General features: G+C 40.4%; 1 long non-coding RNA gene across 1 annotated transcript; it reads right to left on the reverse strand.

The window, feature by feature from the left end:
• Positions 1 to 406: 406 nt before the first annotated feature.
• On the reverse strand, positions 407 to 774 carry LOC123732526 (uncharacterized). Its single transcript, XR_006763195.1, has 2 exons — positions 727 to 774; positions 407 to 674 (listed from the first exon to the last, which is right to left on the reverse strand). It is a non-coding gene; the product is annotated as an uncharacterized lncRNA (long non-coding RNA).
• Positions 775 to 9,020: the final 8,246 nt, after the last annotated feature.

Consider the following 9,020-nt stretch of genomic DNA (forward strand, 5'->3'; position numbering starts at 1 on the left):
GTCAGCTTCTATTGTAGCTTCAACCTGTCAGCTTCTATTGTAGCTTCAACCTGTCAGCTTCTATTGTAGCTTCAACCTGTCAGCTTCTATTGTAGCTTCAACCTGTCAGCTTCTATTGTAGCTTCAACCTGTCAGCTTCTATTGTAGCTTCAACCTGTCAGCTTCTATTGTAGCTTCAACCTGTCAGCTTCTATTGTAGCTTCAACCTGTCAGCTTCTATTGTAGCTTCAACCTGTCAGCTTCTATTGTAGCTTCAACCTGTCAGCTTCTATTGTAGCTTCAACCTGTCAGCTTCTATTGTGGCTTCAACCTGTCAGCTTCTATTGTAGCTTCGACCTGTCAGCTTCTATTGTAGCTTCAACCTGTCAGCTTCTATTGTAGCTTCAACCTGTCAGCTTCTATTGTGGCTTCAACCTGTCAGCTTCTATTGTAGCTTCAACCTGTCAGCTTCTATTGTAGCTTCAACCTGTCAGCTTCTATTGTAGCTTCAACCTGTCAGCTTCTATTGTAGCTTCAACCTGTCAGCTTCTATTGTAGCTTCAACCTGTCAGCTTCTATTGTAGCTTCAACCTGTCAGCTTCTATTGTAGCTTCAACCTGTCAGCTTCTATTGTAGCTTCAACCTGTCAGCTTCTATTGTAGCTTCAACCTGTCAGCTTCTATTGTGGCTTCAACCTGTCAGCTTCTATTGTGGCTTCAACCTGTCAGCTTCTATTGTGGCTTCAACCTGTCAGCTTCTATTGTAGCTTCATGTCAATGTGCCAGTTTTTTATTTGACTTTGTGAAGTGTTTATTTTTGCTCTACTTTTTTAATATTCGCCTTGAGAATATACAGAGGGGTCAGAAATTATTGACATCCTTGCTAAAGATTAGCAATAATGACTATATTAAGTAAATCAAATACTGACCTATTGCTCAACATAAATTATAGTATATTATTATAAACTAATTATATTATTTTAAACTAATACAATTGCTGAGACAAATATATATATTTTTTAAGTTAGGGGTCAAAATGATTGACAGCCCAAAATCTCCAGGAGTTTGATGATGTCATTACTATGACTATAGAACCAAATACTGACCTCCTGACTACTTTAATTACTAGAATCTATAGGGGGTCAATAATTTAGACCTTTAGAATCTATAGGGGGTCAATAATTTAGACCTTTAGAATCTATAGGGGGTCAATAATTTATACCTTTAGAATCTATAGGGGGGTCAATAATTTAGACCTTTAGAATCTATAGGGGGTCAATAATTTAGACCTTTAGAATCTATAGGGGGTCAATAATTTAGACCTTTAGAATCTATAGGGGGTCAATAATTTATACCTTTAGAATCTATAGGGGGGTCAATAATTTAGACCTTTAGAATCTATAGGGGGTCAATAATTTAGACCTTTAGAATCTATAGGGGGGTCAATAATTTATACCTTTAGAATCTATAGGGGGGTCAATAATTTAGACCTTTAGAATCTATAGGGGGGTCAATAATTTATACCTTTAGAATCTATAGGGGGTCAATAATTTATACCTTTAGAATCTATAGGGGGGTCAATAATTTAGACCTTTAGAATCTATAGGGGGTCAATAATTTATACCTTTAGAATCTATAGGGGGTCAATAATTTAGACCTTTAGAATCTATAGGGGGTCAATAATTTATACCTTTAGAATCTATAGGGGGTCAATAATTTAGACCTTTAGAATCTATAGGGGGGTCAATAATTTAGACCTTTAGAATCTATAGGGGGGTCAATAATTTAGACCTTTAGAATCTATAGGGGGGTCAATAAATTAGACCTTTAGAATCTATAGGGGGTCAATAATTTAGACCTTTAGGATCTATAGGGGGGTCAATAATTTAGACCTTTAGAATCTATAGGGGGGTCAATAATTTATACCTTTAGAATCTATAGGGGGGTCAATAATTTAGAAAATAAATATTACTTGTTAAACAAAATATTTTAAATCAGATCAACCGTATTAACATAAAATAATATAATTGACACATGTTGTTGAGCAGATGATAGAGCTCAGTATTTAAATTATTTATTTATACAGTCATTATTATCTTTATCAGGGGTGTCAATAATTCCAGACCCACTGTATTTTATATATTGATGTATTTTATTCAGTCATTATTATCTTTATCAAGGGTGTCAATAATTCCAGACCCACTGTATGTTATATATTGATCATGTATATGCAGTTGAATGGTATTTTCCATGTATTGATGATTTCTTGTTTTAATAAACTAGGACATCATTGTGTGAGAACGTGACTCCAGTGTAATATTTTAACATTATTGAATGTCAGTAGGTAGTGGTACCTTACTGTTTCCTTGGTGACCTGTGGTAGAGACAGGTATGGAGACAGGTCATCAGTCTGTTATATAGAGCTATGGAGACAGGTCATCAGTCTGTTATATAGAGCTATGGAGACAGGTCATCAGTCTGTTATATAGAGCTATGGAGACAGGTCATCAGTCTGTTATATAGAGCTATGGAGACAGGTCATCAGTCTGTTATATAGAGCTATGGAGACAGGTCATCAGTCTGTTATATAGAGCTATGGAGACAGGTCATCAGTCTGTTATATAGAGCTATGGAGACAGGTCATCAGTCTGTTATATAGAGCTATGGAGACAGGTCATCAGTCTGTTATATAGAGCTATGGAGACAGGTCATCAGCCTGTTATATAGAGCTATGGAGACAGGTCATCAGTCTGTTATATAGAGCTATGGAGACAGGTCATCAGTCTGTTATATAGAGCTATGGAGACAGGTCATCAGTCTGTTATATAGAGCTATGGAGACAGGTCATCAGTCTGTTATATAGAGCTATGGAGACAGGTCATCAGTCTGTTATATAGAGCTATGGAGACAGGTCATCAGTCTGTTATATAGAGCTATGGAGACAGGTCATCAGTCTGTTATATAGAGCTATGGAGACAGGTCATCAGCCTGTTATATAGAGCTATGGAGACAGGTCATCAGTCTGTTATATAGAGCTATGGAGACAGGTCATCAGCCTGTTATATAGAGCTATGGAGACAGGTCATCAGCCTGTTATATGGAGCTATGGAGACAGGTCATCAGTCTGTTATATAGAGCTATGGAGACAGGTCATCAGTCTGTTATATAGAGCTATGGAGACAGGTCATCAGCCTGTTATATAGAGCTATGGAGACAGGTCATCAGTCTGTTATATAGAGCTATGGAGACAGGTCATCAGCCTGTTATAAAGAGCTATGGAGACAGGTCATCAGTCTGTTATATAGAGCTATGGAGACAGGTCATCAGTCTGTTATATAGAGCTATGGAGACAGGTCATCAGTCTGTTATATAGAGCTATGGAGACAGGTCATCAGTCTGTTATATAGAGCTATGGAGACAGGTCATCAGTCTGTTATATAGAGCTATGGAGACAGGTCATCAGTCTGTTATATAGAGCTATGGAGACAGGTCATCAGTCTGTTATATAGAGCTATGGAGACAGGTCATCAGCCTGTTATATAGAGCTATGGAGACAGGTCATCAGTCTGTTATATAGAGCTATGGAGACAGGTCATCAGGAGACAGGTCATCAGTCTGTTATATAGAGCTATGGAGACAGGTCATCAGTCTGTTATATAGAGCTATGGAGACAGGTCATCAGGAGACAGGTCATCAGTCTGTTATATAGAGCTATGGAGACAGGTCATCAGTCTGTTATATAGAGCTATGGAGACAGGTCATCAGTCTGTTATATAGAGCTATGGAGACAGGTCATCAGTCTGTTATATAGAGCTATGGAGACAGGTCATCAGTCTGTTATATAGAGCTATGGAGACAGGTCATCAGTCTGTTATATAGAGCTATGGAGACAGGTCATCAGTCTGAGACCTATAAGCAGCAGGTAATGACATGCAGTTAAAGATATTACACAAGGACTATAAGCAGCAAGGAAATGTATGGATAGGTCAACCTTAGGTTCAGTGGATTGATGATGATTGGAACCCAGTTTCTCTGTGTTATTAGGTAGTTGCTGTAGCTAGCTACCACCTCAGATAGTCAATTACTGTAATAGTTACTGTAGCTAGCTTCCACCTCAGATAGTCAATTACTGTAATAGTTACTGTAACTAGCTTCCACCTCAGATAGTCAGGTACTGTAATAGTTACTGTAACTAGCTTCCACCTCAGATAGTCAGGTACTGTAATAGTTACTGTAGCTAGCTTCCACCAGAGTCTTCATTAACCTGTTGAGGATAGGGGGCAGAATTTGCACGGCCGGATAAAAAACGTACCCGATTTAATCTGGTTATTACTACTGCCCAGAAACTAGAATATGCATATAATTATTGGCTTTGGATAGAAAACACCCTAAAGTTTCTAAAACTGTTTGAATGGTGTCTGTGAGTATAACAGAACTCATATGGCAGGCAAAAACCTGAGAAGATTCCTTACAGGAAGTGCCCTCTCTGACCATTCCTTGGGCTTCTTGACTCTTTTTATTGAAAACTTAGGATCTTTGCTGTAACGTGACACTTCCTACGGCTCCCATAGGCTCTCAGAACTGGGAAAAAAGCTGAATGACATCTTTGCAGCCCCTGGCTGAAAAACATTAGCGCCATTGGTAAGTGGTCTATCAGAGGACAATAAGCTGAGGCGCATGCACGAGGCGACCCCATGTTTTTATTTTCTCTCTCTTTGTACTAAAACACGGTTTCCCGGTCGGAATATTATCGCTTTTTTACGAGAAAAATGGCATAAAAATTGATTTTAAACAGCGGTTGACATGCTTCGAAGTACGCTAATGGAATATTTAGAATTTTTTGGTCACGAAATGCGTCGGGCGCATCACCCTTCTTTACCCTTTCGGATAGTGTCTTGAACGCACAAACAAAACGCCGCTATTTGGATATAACAATGGATTATTTGGGACCAAACCAACATTTGTTATTGAAGTAGAAGTCCTGGGAGTGGATTCTGATGAAGAACAGCAAAGGTAATAACATTTTTCTTATAGTAAATCTGACTTTGGTGAGGGCTAAACTTGGTGGGTGTCTAAATAGCTAGCCCTGTGATGCCGGGCTATCGACTCAGAATATTGCTAAATCTGCTTTCACCGAAAAGCTATTTTAAAATCGGACATAGCGAGTGCATAGAGGAGTTCTGTATCTATAATTCTTAAAATAATTGTTATGTTTTTTGTAAACGTTTATCGTGAGTAATTTAGTAAATTCACCGGAAGTTTGCGGGGGGTATGCTAGTTCTGAACGTCACATGCTAATGTAAAAAGCTGGTTTTTGTTATAAATATGAACTTGATTGAACAAAACATACATGTATTGTATAACATAATGTCCTAGGATTGTCATCTGATGAAGATCATCAAAGGTTAGTGCTGCATTTAGCTGTGGTTTGGGTTTATGTGACATTATATGCTAGCTTGAAAAATGGGTGTCTGATTATTTCTGGCTGGGTACTCTGCTGACATAATCTAATGTTTTGCTTTCGTTGTAAAGCCTTTTTGAAATCGGACAGTGTGGTTAGATTAACGAGAGTCTTGCAATATTCTGAGTAGATTGTCCGGCCATCATGGCTAGCTATTTTGACACCCACCAAGTTTGGCACTCACCAAACTCAGATTTACTATAAGAAAAATTGGATTACCTTTGCTGTTCTTCGTCAGAATGCACTCCAAGGACTTCTACTTCAACACCCAATGTTGTTTTGGTTCCAAATAATCCATAGATATATCCAAATAGCGGATTTTTGTTCTTGCGTTCAAGACGCTATCCGAAGGTTGACGCCCCCGGCGCATATCGTGACAAAAAATTTAAAATATTCCATTACCGTACTTCAAAGCATGTCAAACGCTGTTTAGAATCAATTTTTATGCGGTTTTTTCTCGTAAAATAGCGATAATATTCCGACCAGGAGACTGAAAGAAGAAAATGTCACGTTACAGCAGAGATCCTCTGTTTTCGATAAAGAGGCTATAGAAGGCCAAGGAATGGTCAGAGGCCACTTCCTGCATGGAATCTTCTCAGGTTTTTGCCTGCCATATGAGTTCTGTTATACTCACAGACACCATTCAAACAGTTTTAGAAACTTTAGGGTGTTTTCTATCCAGAGAAAATAATTATATGCATATTCTAGTTTCTGGGCAGGAGTAATAACCAGATTAAATCGGGTACATTTTTTATCTGGCCGTAAAAATACTGCCCCCTATTCTAAACAGGTTAACAAACAGTCTTCTCATGTGTTCTGCTTGTATATCTTCAACTTCTATGTCTAGCTGTTCTAGTCTCCCTAACACTGGCATTATATTTGTTCTACCTGATTAGCTAAAATCGGGTACGTTTTTTATCCGGCCGTGTCAATACTGCCCCCTATCCCTAACAGGTTAAAGAAGAATGGTAGGAAGTGTAAGCAGAGGGAGCTGAAGACAGGAGGGGAAATGGAAGTGAATGAGGGTGAAGTATCGGAGGTGGTAGGTGTAGTAAAGTTATCAGAGACCGAGGTATGCACCGAGGATCAGGAAAAAGATGAGTCTGTGACAGTAGGAGTGAAGTTTATGGAAAAAGTGGACTCTTGCCTTTTGGCTGATCCATTTGTGGTTTCACGGTGGGTGATAAAAAGAGTTGTGTCATGTGGAGTCGGTGAGGGTAACTAGAAGTGGTCTAGTGATAATTGTTTGTGTTTCTGTTGGGCAGAGGAAGAATGTGCTCAAAGTAAAATGAATGGAGGCAAGAAATGTGAATTGTTTCTTTCTCAAGAAAAGGGCACCAATGAAAGGAGTGATAACTGGGGTAGCAGTAAATAGAAAAGTTGACCAGCTGAGGGGAAAGAGGCCCGGTGTATGTGATGCTCGTCGTTTGATGCGACGCAGACAGGGTGGGGAGAGTGAGGAAACAGAAGAGTCATTGTCTGTTATTTTGAGTTTTGAAGTTGAGTCTTTGCCTGACAAAGTGAAGTCAGGATATATAAGTTATCCTGTATGAGCGTATGTTCTGAATACATTACGATGTTACAGGTGTCCAGCTGATGGGCAGGTGGCAGCAGTGTGTAGGAGGGAGGGTCCAAGGTGTGAGAAATGTGCAGAAGGGCATGAGACAAAGGAATGTGTAGCATCGGGGAAAGTACTGGTATGTGTTAGTTGTAGGGGTGCCCATGGAGCTGGGGATCAGAAATGTCCCGTGCGAGAGAGGCAGGTTGAGGATTCCAGGGTTATAGTAGCGCAGAAGTTGTCATATGCTGAGGCAGTGAAGAAAGTAGAGGAAGATGGGTCAAGGGGGAGGAGTGGTGAGAGTAGTAGAGATATACCAGTACAGAGGGTTAGGGCAAAATGTGAAATAACTTTCAGTAAGATTGGATTTTTAGCATTTATAGCAATGGCTATCAACTATACAGCAGGGATGGATCTGAAGTCTGAGGAAATAGAGGTTGTGGTGGCAGCTGCAGAGAGGGATTTGGGTGTGTGGGAGACTTGACAATAGAAAGAGTAACAGGGTGTGTTAAGTGGTGATGTCCCATCCTTTCAGGTTGATGGCATGAGGTAGGAATAAATACATTTAATTAGTGGAGTAGGGGGTGTTCATTTTATTTTATATAATTTGGAAATTAGTGAGTATAGTGTTAGATGGTAGGGTATTTATTCAGTACATCTTTTTCAAGTAAAGTATAAGGGAGTTGTACTCCAGGCTTGTAGGTGGCGGTAATGCAACAAATTGGATGCCAACCGCCGTTAAACCGCAGAAGAAGAAGCACATTGTTTGGAACGTCATTAGACGGAAAAGGAAGAACGTCATTATACGGAAGAGGAAGGAAAGTGTGTTTGAAACTAAAATCGCTAGTAACAACCAGCATCAAATGTAACATTGCTTGTCAAATGGATATAATTTCTCGTTATGGTTTGTAGTTATGCTGGCTGTGCTTCTGCTGTCTTTCTACAACATCCGAAGGTGGGTTGTTCACACCATCGCTTAGCTAGCTTCAGAAAGCTCAGCTACCTAGCTAGCTAAATTAGCTAGTAAACAAAATGTAAGCGGGCTAGCAAAGATACATCCTGAAGTGATATAACGTTGTTAGCAATACGATGTGAAGTTATATGGTGTTATTCTCAACTTACTATCATCTTAGATCATCCAGATGCAGGTTTATGTAGCTAACGTTAACTAGTTAACTGGGTCAGCATGTCATTACGTTAACTAGTAATGTTGACATTATGGTCAACTGTGGCTCCCGAGTGGTGCAGCGGTCTAAGGCACTGCATTTCAGTGCGTCACTACAGACCCTGGTTCGATTCCAGGCTGTATCACATCTGGCCGTGTTTAGGAGTCCCATAGGGCGGCGAACAATTGGCCCAGCGTCGTCCGGGTTTTAGCCCGTCATTGTAAATAAGAATTTGTTATTAACCTACTTGTCTAGTTAAATAAAGGTTACAAAAAATGACCATTTCCGGTGACACAGTAGCCAGCTAGCTCTGCAGACCCTGTTCTACTTCAGTAGCCAGCTAGCTCTGCAGACCCTGTTCTACTTCAGTAGCCAGCTAGCTCTGCAGACCCTGTTCTACTACAGTAGCCAGCTAGCTCTGCAGACCCTGTTCTACTTCAGTAGCCAGCTAGCTCTGCAGACCCTGTTCTACTTCAGTAGCCAGCTAGCTCTGCAGACCCTGTTCTACTTCAGTAGCCAGCTAGCTCTGCAGACCCTGTTCTACTTCAGTAGCCAGCTAGCTCTGCAGACCCTGTTCTACTTCAGTAGCCAGCTAGTTCTGCAGTCCCTGTTCTACTTCAGTAGCCAGCTAGCTCTGCAGACCCTGTTCTACTTCAGTAGCCAGCTAGCTCTGCAGACCCTGGTCTACTTCAGTAGCCAGCTAGCTCTGCACACCCTGTTCTACTTCAGTAGCCAGCTAGCTCTACAGACCCTGTTCTACTTCAGTAGCCAGCTAGCTCTGCAGACCCTGTTCTACTTCAGTAGCCAGCTAGCTCTGCAGACCCTGTTCTACTTCAGTAGCCAGCTAGCTCTACAGA

This window comes from Salmo salar, unplaced genomic scaffold (assembly GCF_905237065.1).
Source record: "Salmo salar unplaced genomic scaffold, Ssal_v3.1, whole genome shotgun sequence".
Lineage (NCBI taxonomy): Eukaryota > Metazoa > Chordata > Actinopteri > Salmoniformes > Salmonidae > Salmo > Salmo salar.